This window comes from Callionymus lyra, unplaced genomic scaffold (genome assembly GCF_982586985.1).
Source record: "Callionymus lyra unplaced genomic scaffold, fCalLyr1.hap1.1 HAP1_SCAFFOLD_48, whole genome shotgun sequence".
Taxonomy (NCBI): Eukaryota; Metazoa; Chordata; class Actinopteri; order Syngnathiformes; family Callionymidae; genus Callionymus; species Callionymus lyra.
Window position 1 is genome coordinate 322,501 of NW_028258562.1, and position 12,500 is coordinate 335,000.

At 61.5% G+C, this 12,500-nt stretch overlaps 1 non-coding gene across 1 annotated transcript; it reads right to left on the bottom strand.

Moving 5' to 3' along the window:
- Window positions 1-8,389: 8,389 nt before the first annotated feature.
- Window positions 8,390-8,508, bottom strand: LOC148058732 (5S ribosomal RNA). Its single transcript, XR_015709619.1, has one exon. It is a non-coding gene; the product is annotated as a 5S ribosomal RNA (ribosomal RNA).
- Window positions 8,509-12,500: the final 3,992 nt, after the last annotated feature.

Sequence of the window (12,500 nt, forward strand, 5' to 3'; positions counted from 1 at the left end):
CGAAGGTCGGCTTGAGCCTGAGCTCTTTCCCCGCCGCCTGCGCTGGAGCTCGATACTCTGTCCAAGTATCCTTCGCTCCTATTAACCTCTAGGTGGTTGCGCTCGTGACATCAAAAAGACCACTTTTTGAAGAGCAGTCACACTCGGAAAAAATTTCTTTCGTCAGGCAAAAGAACCAGAGTTCTCCGCGGCCATCCACTCCAACCTTGTCCGACTTTGAGGCACCAGGCTCGGCCACCCTCCGAGCATTTTCCTTCCCTCTCCTGTTATGGTGCCTCCCTATTAACCTCTAGGTGGTTGCGCTCGTGACATCAAAAAGACCACTTTTTGAGGAGCAGTCACACTCGGAAAAAATTTCTTTCGTCAGGCAAAAGAACCAGAGTTCTCCGCGGCCATCCACTCCAACCTTGTCCGACTTTGAGGCACCAGGCTCGGCCACCCTCCGAGCCTTTTCCTTCCCTCTCCTGTTATGGTGCCTCCCTATTAACCTCTAGGTGGTTGCGCTCGTGACATCAAAAAGACCACTTTTTGAGGAGCAGTCACACTCGGAAAAAATTTCTTTCGTCAGGCAAAAGAACCAGAGTTCTCCGCGGCCATCCACTCCAACCTTGTCCGACTTTGAGGCACCAGGCTCGGCCACCCTCCGAGCCTTTTCCTTCCCTCTCCTGTTATGGTGCCTCCCTATTAACCTCTAGGTGGTTGCGCTCGTGACATCAAAAAGACCACTTTTTGAAGAGCAGTCACACTCGGAAAAAATTTCTTTCGTCAGGCAAAAGAACCAGAGTTCTCCGCGGCCATCCACTCCAACCTTGTCCGACTTTGAGGCACCAGGCTCGGCCACCCTCCGAGCCTTTTCCTTCCCTCTCCTGTTATGGTGCCTCCCTATTAACCTCTAGGTGGTTGCGCTCGTGACATCAAAAAGACCACTTTTTGAGGAGCAGTCACACTCGGAAAAAATTTCTTTCGTCAGGCAAAAGAACCAGAGTTCTCCGCGGCCATCCACTCCAACCTTGTCCGACTTTGAGGCACCAGGCTCGGCCACCCTCCGAGCCTTTTCCTTCCCTCTCCTGTTATGGTGCCTCCCTATTAACCTCTAGGTGGTTGCGCTCGTGACATCAAAAAGACCACTTTTTGCAGAGCAGTCACACTCGGAAAAAATTTCTTTCGTCAGGCAAAAGAACCAGAGTTCTCCGCGGCCATCCACTCCAACCTTGTCCGATTTTGAGGCACCAGGCTCGGCCACCCTCCGAGCCTTTTCACTCCCTCTCCTGTTATGGTGCCTCCCTATTAACCTCTAGGTGGTTGCGCTCGTGACATCAAAAAGACCACTTTTTGAGGAGCAGTCACACTCGGAAAAAATTTCTTTCGTCAGGCAAAAGAACCAGAGTTCTCCGCGGCCATCCACTCCAACCTTGTCCGACTTTGAGGCACCAGGCTCGGCCACCCTCCGAGCCTTTTCACTCCCTCTCCTGTTATGGTGCCTCCCTATTAACCTCTAGGTGGTTGCGCTCGTGACATCAAAAAGACCACTTTTTGCAGAGCAGTCACACTCGGAAAAAATTTCTTTCGTCAGGCAAAAGAACCAGAGTTTTCAGCGGTCATCCACTCCAACCTTGTCCGATTTTGAGGCACCAGGCTCGGCCACCCTCCGAGCCTTTTCACTCCCTCTCCTGTTATGGTGCCTCCCTATTAACCTCTAGGTGGTTGCGCTCGTGACATCAAAAAGACCACTTTTTGCAGAGCAGTCACACTCGGAAAAAATTTCTTTCGTCAGGCAAAAGAACCAGAGTTCTCAGCGGTCATCCACTCCAACCTTGTCCGACTTTGAGGCACCAGGCTCGGCCACCCTCCGAGCCTTTTCACTCCCTCTCCTGTTATGGTGCCTCCCTATTAACCTCTAGGTGGTTGCGCTCGTGACATCAAAAAGACCACTTTTTGCAGAGCAGTCACACTCGGAAAAAATTTCTTTCGTCTGGCAAAAGAACCAGAGTTTTCAGCGGTCATCCACTCCAACCTTGTCCGATTTTGAGGCACCAGGCTCGGCCACCGTCCGAGCCTTTTCACTCCCTCTCCTGTTATGGTGCCTCCCTATTAACCTCTAGGTGGTTGCGCTCGTGACATCAAAAAGACCACTTTTTGCAGAGCAGTCACACTCGGAAAAAATTTCTTTCGTCTGGCAAAAGAACCAGAGTGTTCAGCGGTCATCCACTCCAACCTTGTCCGATTTTGAGGCACCAGGCTCGGCCACCCTCCGAGCCTTTTCACTCCCTCTCCTGTTATGGTGCCTCCCTATTAACCTCTAGGTGGTTGCGCTCGTGACATCAAAAAGACCACTTTTTTCAGAGCAGTCACACTCGGGAAAAATTTCTTTCGTCTGGCAAAAGAACCAGAGTTTTCAGCGGTCATCCACTCCAACCTTGTCCGATTTTGAGGCACCAGGCTCGGCCACCCTCCGAGCCTTTTCACTCCCTCTCCTGTTATGGTGCCTCCCTATTAACCTCTAGGTGGTTGCGCTCGTGACATCAAAAATACCACTTTTTGCAGAGCAGTCACACTCGGAAAAAATTTCTTTCGTCTGGCAAAAGAACCAGAGTTTTCAGCGGTCATCCACTCCAACCTTGTCCGATTTTGAGGCACCAGGCTCGGCCACCCTCCGAGCCTTTTCACTCCCTCTCCTGTTATGGTGCCTCCCTATTAACCTCTAGGTGGTTGCGCTCGTGACATCAAAAAGACCACTTTTTGCAGAGCAGTCACACTCGGGAAAAATTTCTTTCGTCTGGCAAAAGAACCAGAGTTTTCAGCGGTCATCCACTCCAACCTTGTCCGATTTTGAGGCACCAGGCTCGGCCACCGTCCGAGCCTTTTCACTCCCTCTCCTGTTATGGTGCCTCCCTATTAACCTCTAGGTGGTTGCGCTCGTGACATCAAAAAGACCACTTTTTTCAGAGCAGTCACACTCGGGAAAAATTTCTTTCGTCTGGCAAAAGAACCAGAGTTATCAGCGGTCATCCACTCCAACCTTGTCCGACGTTGAGGCACCGATGTCGGCCAAGTTCTGAGCGTTCCACCGCCGAATGCCACTGGTCCTCAACACAGCGGACTTCCAATCCAACCTTGTCCGACTTTGAGGCACCGAAGTCGGCCTCAGCCCGAGCCTTCCCCCGCCGACCTCACTGGAGCCCGCCATCCAGGGACCGGCGGAGGTCGCCCGCATGACCGCGGCAAAGTGTCTCAAAGTCGGGCACGACCGCTCGAGTCACCCGCCAACCCGGTCCGGGGCACCTCCAGGGACCGGCGGAGGTCGCCCGCATGACCGCGGCAAAGTGTCTCAAAGTCGGGCATGACCGCTCGAGTCACCCGCCAACCCGGTCCGGGGCACCTCCAGGGACCGGCGGAGGACGCCCGCATGACCGCGACAAAGTGTCTCAAAGTCGGGCACGACCGCTCGAGTCACCCGCCAACCCGGTCCGGGGCACCTCCAGGGACCGGCGGAGGACGCCCGCATGACCGCGACAAAGTGTCTCAAAGTCGGGCACGACCGCTCGAGTCACCCGCCAACCCGGTCCGGGGCACCTCCAGGGACCGGCGGAGGACGCCCGCATGACCGCGACAAAGTGTCTCAAAGTCGGGCACGACCGCTCGAGTCACCCGCCAACCCGGTCCGGGGCACCTCCAGGGACCGGCGGAGGACGCCCGCATGACCGCGACAAAGTGTCTCAAAGTCGGGCAGGACCGCTCGAGTCACCCGCCAACCCGGTCCGGGGCACCTCCAGGGACCGGCGGAGGACGCCCGCATGACCGCGACAAAGTGTCTCAAAGTCGGGCACGACCGCTCGAGTCACCCGCCAACCCGGTCCGGGGCACCTCCAGGGACCGGCGGAGGACGCCCGCATGACCGCGACAAAGTGTCTCAAAGTCGGTCATGACCGTTCGAGTCACCCGCCAACCCGGTCCGGGGCACCTCCAGGGACCGGCGGAGGAGGCCCGCATGACCGCGACAAAGTGTCTCAAAGTCGGGCACAACCGCTCGAGTCACCCGCCAACCCGGTCCGGGGCACCTCCAGGGACCGGCGGAGGACGCCCGCATGACCGCGACAAAGTGTCTCAAAGTCGGGCACGACCGCTCGAGTCACCCGCCAACCCGGTCCGGGGCACCTCCAGGGACCGGCGGAGGACGCCCGCATGACCGCGACAAAGTGTCTCAAAGTCGGGCATGACCGCTCGAGTCACCCGCCAACCCGGTCCGGGGCACCTCCAGGGACCGGCGGAGGACGCCCGCATGACCGCGACAAAGTGTCTCAAAGTCGGGCATGACTGCTCGAGTCACCCGCCAACCCGGTCCGGGGCACCTCCAGGGACCGGCGGAGGACGCCCGCATGACCGCGACAAAGTGTCTCAAAGTCGGGCACGACCGCTCGAGTCACCCGCCAACCCGGTCCGGGGCACCTCCAGGGACCGGCGGAGGACGCCCGCATGACCGCGACAAAGTGTCTCAAAGTCGGGCACGACCGCTCGAGTCACCCGCCAACCCGGTCCGGGGCACCTCCAGGGACCGGCGGAGGTCGCCCGCATGACCGCGACAAAGTGTCTCAAAGTCGGGCATGACCGCTCGAGTCACCCGCCAACCCGGTCCGGGGCACCTCCGGGGACCGGCGGAGGACGCCCGCATGACCGCGACAAAGGGTCTCAAAGTCGGGCAGGACCGCTCGAGTCACCCGCCAACCCGGTCCGGGGCACCTCCGGGGAGCAGTGGAGGTCGCTCGCATGACCGCGACAAAGTGTCTCAAAGTCGGGCATGACCGCTCGAGTCGCCCGCCATCCCGGTCCGGAGCTCAACACTTTGTCGTTTTTTCCACTCCCTCCCCATTAACCTCTAGGTGGTTGCGCTCGTGACATCAAAAAGACCACTTTTTGCAGAGCAGTCACACTCGGAAAAAATTCGTTTCGTCTGGCAAAAGAACCAGAGTTCTCAGCGGGCTTCCAGTCCAACCTTGTCCGATTTTGAGGCACCAGGCTCGGCCACAGTCCGAGCCCATTCACTCCCTCCCCTGTTGTACTCGCTCCCTATTAACCTCTAGGTGGTTGCGCTCGTGACATCAAAAAGACCACTTTTTGAGGAGCAGTCACACTTAGGAAAAATCCGTTTGCGCTCACACCATCCCTCCCCATTAACCTCTAGGTGGTTGCGCTCGTGACATCAAAAAGACCACTTTTTGAGGAGCAGTCACACTTAGGAAAAATCCGTTTGCGCTCACACCATCCCTCCCCATTAACCTCTAGGTGGTTGCGCTCGTGACATCAAAAAGACCACTTTTTGAGGAGCAGTCAGACACCGAGGTTTTCTGGATTTATGTCCGTTTTCCTGGTTCTCTGACTCGGGCACCTTGTGACCGACATCCCCCCCTTCCCTGGTTCTATTTTGCCGATACTTTGGTGAGTTTTCTACCCGCAAACCAAGCCCCCCAAGCCCGCCGCCTGGTGGGGGAGCATGCCGCCTGGCCCGGTTCTATTTTAGGTCACTTTGGTGAGTTTTCTACCCGCAAACCAAGCCCCCCAAGCCCGCCGCCTGGTGGGGGAAGAGGCCCCCTGGTCCCGGTTCTATTTTAGGACACTTTGGTGAGTTTTCTACCCGCAAACCAAGCCCCCCAAGCCCGCCGCCTGGTGGGGGAAGATGCCCCCTGGTCCCGGTTCTATTTTAGGACACTTTGGTGAGTTTTCTACCCGCAAACCAAGCCCCCCAAGCCCGCCGCCTGGTGGGGGAAGATGCCCCCTGGTCCCGGTTCTATTTTAGGACACTTTGGTGAGTTTTCTACCCGCAAACCAAGCCCCCCAAGCCCGCCGCCTGGTGGGGGAACATGCCCCCTGGTCCCGGTTCTATTTTAGGACACTTTGGTGAGTTTTCTACCCGCAAACCAAGCCCCCCAAGCCCGCCGCCTGGTGGGGGAACATGCCGCCTAGCCCGGTTCTATTTTAGGTCACTTTGGTGAGTTTTCTACCCGCAAACCAAGCCCCCCAAGCCCGCCGCCTGGTGGGGGAAGAGGCCCCCTGGTCCCGGTTCTATTTTAGGACACTTTGGTGAGTTTTCTACCCGCAAACCAAGCCCCCCAAGCCCGCCGCCTGGTGGGGGAACATGCCCCCTGGTCCTGGTTCTATTTTAGGACACTTTGGTGAGTTTTCTACCCGCAAACCAAGCCCCCCAAGCCCGCCGCCTGGTGGGGGAGCATGCCCCCTGGTCCCGGTTCTATTTTAGGACACTTTGGTGAGTTTTCTACCCGGAAACCAAGCCCCCCAAGCCCGCCACCTGGTGGGGGAAGAGGCCCCCTGGTCCCGGTTCTATTTTAGGACACTTTGGTGAGTTTTCTACCCACACTGCAGGTCCCCAAATGCCGCCATCTGGTGGGGGAACATGCCGCCTGCACCGGTTCTATTTTAAGTCACTTTGGTGAGTTTTCTGCCCACACTACGGGTCCCCAAATGCCGCCATCTGGTGGGGGAACATGCCGCCTGCACCGGTTCTATTTTAAGTCACTTTGGTGCGTTTTCTGCCCACACTACGGCTCCCCAAATGCCGCCATCTGGTGGGGGAACATGCCGCCTGCACCGGTTCTATTTTAAGTCACTTTGGTGAGTTTTCTGCCCACACTACGGGTCCCCAAATGCCGCCATCTGGTGGGGGAACATGCCGCCTGCACCGGTTCTATTTTAAGTCACTTTGGTGAGTTTTCTGCCCACACTACGGCTCCCCAAATGCCGCCATCTGGTGGGGGAACATGCCGCCTGCACCGGTTCTATTTTAAGTCACTTTGGTGAGTTTTCTGCCCACACTACGGCTCCCCAAATGCCGCCATCTGGTGGGGGAACATGCCGCCTGCACCGGTTCTATTTTAAGTCACTTTGGTGAGTTTTCTACCCACACTACGGGTCCCCAAATGCCGCCATCTGGTGGGGGAACATGCCGCCTGCACCGGTTCTATTTTAAGTCACTTTGGTGAGTTTTCTACCCACACTACGGGTCCCCAAATGCCGCCATCTGGTGGGGGAACATGCCGCCTGCACCGGTTCTATTTTAAGTCACTTTGGTGAGTTTTCTGCCCACACTACGGGTCCCCAAATGCCGCCATCTGGTGGGGGAACATGCCGCCTGCACCGGTTCTATTTTAAGTCACTTTGGTGAGTTTTCTGCCCACACTACGGGTCCCCAAATGCCGCCACCTGGTGGGGGAACTGCCGCCTAGTCCCGGTTCTATTTTAGGTCACTTTTCTCACTTTCTGACCCACAAATAATGCCCCAAATGCCGCCGCCTGGTGGGGGGAACTGCCGCCTAGTCCCGGTTCTATTTTAGGTCACTTTTCTCACTTTCTGACCCACAAATAATGCCCCAAATGCCGCCGCCTGGTGGGGGGAACTGCCGCCTAGTCCCGGTTCTATTTTAGGTCACTTTTCTCACTTTCTGACCCACAAATAATGCCCCAAATGCCGCCGCCTGGTGGGGGGAACTGCCGCCTAGTCCCGGTTCTATTTTAGGTCACTTTTCTCACTTTCTGACCCACAAATAATGCCCCAAATGCCGCCGCCTGGTGGGGGGAACTGCCGCCTAGTCCCGGTTCTATTTTAGGTCACTTTTCTCACTTTCTGACCCACAAATAATGCCCCAAATGCCGCCGCCTGGTGGGGGGAACTGCCGCCTAGTCCCGGTTCTATTTTAGGTCACTTTTCTCACTTTCTGACCCACAAATAATGCCCCAAATGCCGCCGCCTGGTGGGGGGAACTGCCGCCTAGTCCCGGTTCTATTTTAGGTCACTTTTCTCACTTTCTGACCCACAAATAATGCCCCAAATGCCGCCGCCTGGTGGGGGGAACTGCCGCCTAGTCCCGGTTCTATTTTAGGTCACTTTTCTCACTTTCTGACCCACAAATAATGCCCCAAATGCCGCCGCCTGGTGGGGGGAACTGCCGCCTAGTCCCGGTTCTATTTTAGGTCACTTTTCTCACTTTCTGACCCACAAATAATGCCCCAAATGCCGCCGCCTGGTGGGGGGAACTGCCGCCTAGTCCCGGTTCTATTTTAGGTCACTTTTCTCACTTTCTGACCCACAAATAATGCCCCAAATGCCGCCGCCTGGTGGGGGGAACTGCCGCCTAGTCCCGGTTCTATTTTAGGTCACTTTTCTCACTTTCTGACCCACAAATAATGCCCCAAATGCCGCCGCCTGGTGGGGGGAACTGCCGCCTAGTCCCGGTTCTATTTTAGGTCACTTTTCTCACTTTCTTACCCACAAATAATGCCCCAAATGCCGCCGCCTGGTGGGGGGAACTGCCGCCTAGTCCCGGTTCTATTTTAGGTCACTTTTCTCACTTTTCTACCCACAAATAATGGCAAAAAAAAATGCTTACAGCACCCAGTATTCCCAGGCGGTCTCCCATCCAAGTACTAACTGGGCCCGACCCTGCTTGGCTTCCGAGATCAGACGAGATCGGGCTCATTCAGGGTGGTGTGGCCGTAAGCGAGGGAAGCGCTTGTGAAATGCCCCAAAGTGTTGAAAATGTTCCCCAGGCCCCTGGTTCCCCATCCCCGCAGGAGGAGGCTCCCCAGGCCCCCTGGTTCCCCATCCCCGCAGGAGGAGGCTCCCCAGGCCCCCTGGTGCAGGAGGAGGCTCCCCAGGCCCCTGGTTCCCCATCCCCGCAGGAGGAGGCTCCCCAGGCCCCCTGGTTCCCCATCCCCGCAGGAGGAGGCTCCCCAGGCCCCATGGTTCCCCATCACCGCAGGAGGAGGCTCCCCAGGCCCCCTGGTTCCCCATCCCCGCAGGAGGAGGCTCCCCAGGCCCCCTGGTGCAGGAGGAGGCTCCCCAGGCCCCCTGGTTCCCCATCCCCGCAGGAGGAGGCTCCCCAGGCCCCCTGGTTCTCCATGCCCGCAGGAGGAGGCTCCCCAGGCCCCTGGTTCCCCATCCCCGCAGGAGGAGGCTCCCCAGGCCCCCTGGTTCTCCATGCCCGCAGGAGGAGGCTCCCCAGGCCCCCTGGTTCTCCATCCCCGCAGGAGGAGGCTCCCCAGGCCCCCTGGTTCTCCATCCCCGCAGGAGGAGGCTCCCCAGGCCCCCATGTTCTCCATGCCCGCAGGAGGAGGCTCCCCAGGCCCCTTGGTTCTCCATCCCCGCAGGAGTAGGCTCCCCAGGCGCCCTGGTTCTCCATCCCCGCAGGAGGAGGCTCCCCAGGCCCCCTGGTTCTCCATCCCCGCAGGAGGAGGCTCCCCAGGCCCCATGGTTCCCCATCACCGCAGGAGGAGGCTCCCCAGGCCCCCTGGTTCCCCATCCCCGCAGGAGGAGGCTCCCCAGGCCCCCTGGTTCTCCATCCCCGCAGGAGGAGGCTCCCCAGGCCCCCATGTTCTCCATGCCCGCAGGAGGAGGCTCCCCAGGCCCCTTGGTTCTCCATCCCCGCAGGAGGAGGCTCCCCAGGCCCCTGGTTCTCCATCCCCGCAGGAGGAGGCTCCCCAGGCGCCCTGGTTCTCCATCCCCGCAGGAGGAGGCTCCCCAGGCCCCCTGGTTCTCCATGCCCGCAGGAGGAGGCTCCCCAGGCCCCCTGGTTCTCCATCCCCGCAGGAGGAGGCTCCCCAGGCCCCCTGGTTCCCCATCCCCGCAGGAGGAGGCTCCCCAGGCCCCCTGGTTCTCCATGCCCGCAGGAGGAGGCTCCCCAGGCCCCCTGGTTCTCCATCCCCGCAGGAGGAGGCTCCCCAGGCCCCCATGTTCTCCATGCCCGCAGGAGGAGGCTCCCCAGGCCCCTTGGTTCTCCATCCCCGCAGGAGGAGGCTCCCCAGGCCCCTGGTTCCCCATCCCCGCAGGAGGAGGCTCCCCAGGCCCCCTGGTTCTCCATGCCCGCAGGAGGAGGCTCCCCAGGCCCCCTGGTTCTCCATGCCCGCAGGAGGAGGCTCCCCAGGCCCCCTGGTTCTCCATCCCCGCAGGAGGAGGCTCCCCAGGCCCCTGGTTCTCCATGCCCGCAGGAGGAGGCTCCCCAGGCCCCCTGGTTCTCCATGACCGCAGGAGGAGGCTCCCCAGGCCCCCTGGTTCTCCATCCCCGCAGGAGGAGGCTCCCCAGGCCCCCTGGTTCCCCATCCCCGCAGGAGGAGGCTCCCCAGGCCCCCTGGTTCCCCATCCCCGCAGGAGGAGGCTCCCCAGGCGCCCTGGTTCTCCATCCCCGCAGGAGGAGGCTCCCCAGGCCCCCTGGTTCTCCATGCCCGCAGGAGGAGGCTCCCCAGGCCCCCTGGTTCTCCATCCCCGCAGGAGGAGGCTCCCCAGGCCCCCTGGTTCCCCATCCCCGCAGGAGGAGGCTCCCCAGGCCCCCTGGTTCTCCATCCCCGCAGGAGGAGGCTCCCCAGGCCCCCATGTTCTCCATGCCCGCAGGAGGAGGCTCCCCAGGCCCCTTGGTTCCCCATCCCCGCAGGAGGAGGCTCCCCAGGCCCCTGGTTCTCCATCCCCGCAGGAGGAGGCTCCCCAGGCGCCCTGGTTCTCCATCCCCGCAGGAGGAGGCTCCCCAGGCCCCCTGGTTCTCCATGCCCGCAGGAGGAGGCTCCCCAGGCCCCCTGGTTCTCCATCCCCGCAGGAGGAGGCTCCCCAGGCCCCCTGGTTCCCCATCCCCGCAGGAGGAGGCTCCCCAGGCCCCCTGGTTCTCCATGCCCGCAGGAGGAGGCTCCCCAGGCCCCCTGGTTCTCCATCCCCGCAGGAGGAGGCTCCCCAGGCCCCCATGTTCTCCATGCCCGCAGGAGGAGGCTCCCCAGGCCCCTTGGTTCTCCATCCCCGCAGGAGGAGGCTCCCCAGGCCCCTGGTTCCCCATCCCCGCAGGAGGAGGCTCCCCAGGCCCCCTGGTTCTCCATGCCCGCAGGAGGAGGCTCCCCAGGCCCCCTGGTTCTCCATGCCCGCAGGAGGAGGCTCCCCAGGCCCCCTGGTTCTCCATCCCCGCAGGAGGAGGCTCCCCAGGCCCCTGGTTCTCCATGCCCGCAGGAGGAGGCTCCCCAGGCCCCCTGGTTCTCCATGACCGCAGGAGGAGGCTCCCCAGGCCCCCTGGTTCTCCATCCCCGCAGGAGGAGGCTCCCCAGGCCCCCTGGTTCCCCATCCCCGCAGGAGGAGGCTCCCCAGGCCCCCTGGTTCCCCATCCCCGCAGGAGGAGGCTCCCCAGGCGCCCTGGTTCTCCATCCCCGCAGGAGGAGGCTCCCCAGGCCCCCTGGTTCTCCATGCCCGCAGGAGGAGGCTCCCCAGGCCCCCTGGTTCTCCATCCCCGCAGGAGGAGGCTCCCCAGGCCCCCTGGTTCCCCATCCCCGCAGGAGGAGGCTCCCCAGGCCCCCTGGTTCTCCATGCCCGCAGGAGGAGGCTCCCCAGGCCCCCTGGTTCTCCATCCCCGCAGGAGGAGGCTCCCCAGGCCCCCATGTTCTCCATGCCCGCAGGAGGAGGCTCCCCAGGCCCCTTGGTTCTCCATCCCCGCAGGAGGAGGCTCCCCAGGCCCCTGGTTCCCCATCCCCGCAGGAGGAGGCTCCCCAGGCCCCCTGGTTCTCCATGCCCGCAGGAGGAGGCTCCCCAGGCCCCCTGGTTCTCCATGCCCGCAGGAGGAGGCTCCCCAGGCCCCCTGGTTCTCCATCCCCGCAGGAGGAGGCTCCCCAGGCCCCTGGTTCTCCATGCCCGCAGGAGGAGGCTCCCCAGGCCCCCTGGTTCTCCATGACCGCAGGAGGAGGCTCCCCAGGCCCCCTGGTTCTCCATCCCCGCAGGAGGAGGCTCCCCAGGCCCCCTGGTTCCCCATCCCCGCAGGAGGAGGCTCCCCAGGCCCCCTGGTTCCCCATCCCCGCAGGAGGAGGCTCCCCAGGCCCCCTGGTTCTCCATCCCCGCAGGAGGAGGCCCCCCAGGCCCCTGGTTCCCCATCCCCGCAGGAGGAGGCTCCCCAGGCCCCCTGGTTCTCCATGCCCGCAGGAGGAGGCTCCCCAGGCCCCCTGGTTCTCCATGCCCGCAGGAGGAGGCTCCCCAGGCCCCCTGGTTCTCCATCCCCGCAGGAGGAGGCTCCCCAGGCCCCTGGTTCTCCATGCCCGCAGGAGGAGGCTCCCCAGGCCCCCTGGTTCTCCATGACCGCAGGAGGAGGCTCCCCAGGCCCCCTGGTTCTCCATCCCCGCAGGAGGAGGCTCCCCAGGCCCCCTGGTTCCCCATCCCCGCAGGAGGAGGCTCCCCAGGCCCCCTGGTTCCCCATCCCCGCAGGAGGAGGCTCCCCAGGCCCCCTGGTTCTCCATCCCCGCAGGAGGAGGCCCCCCAGGCCCCTGGTTCCCCATCCCCGCAGGAGGAGGCTCCCCAGGCCCCCTGGTTCTCCATGCCCGCAGGAGGAGGCTCCCCAGGCCCCTGGTTGGGAGAGGGGGAAAAAGAGCAAAGTGTTTAAAAATGCCCCAAAGTGTTGAAAATGTTCCCCAGGCCCCTGGTTCCCCATCCCCGCAGGAGGAGGCTCCCCAGGCCCCCTGGTTGGGAGAGGGGGAAAAAG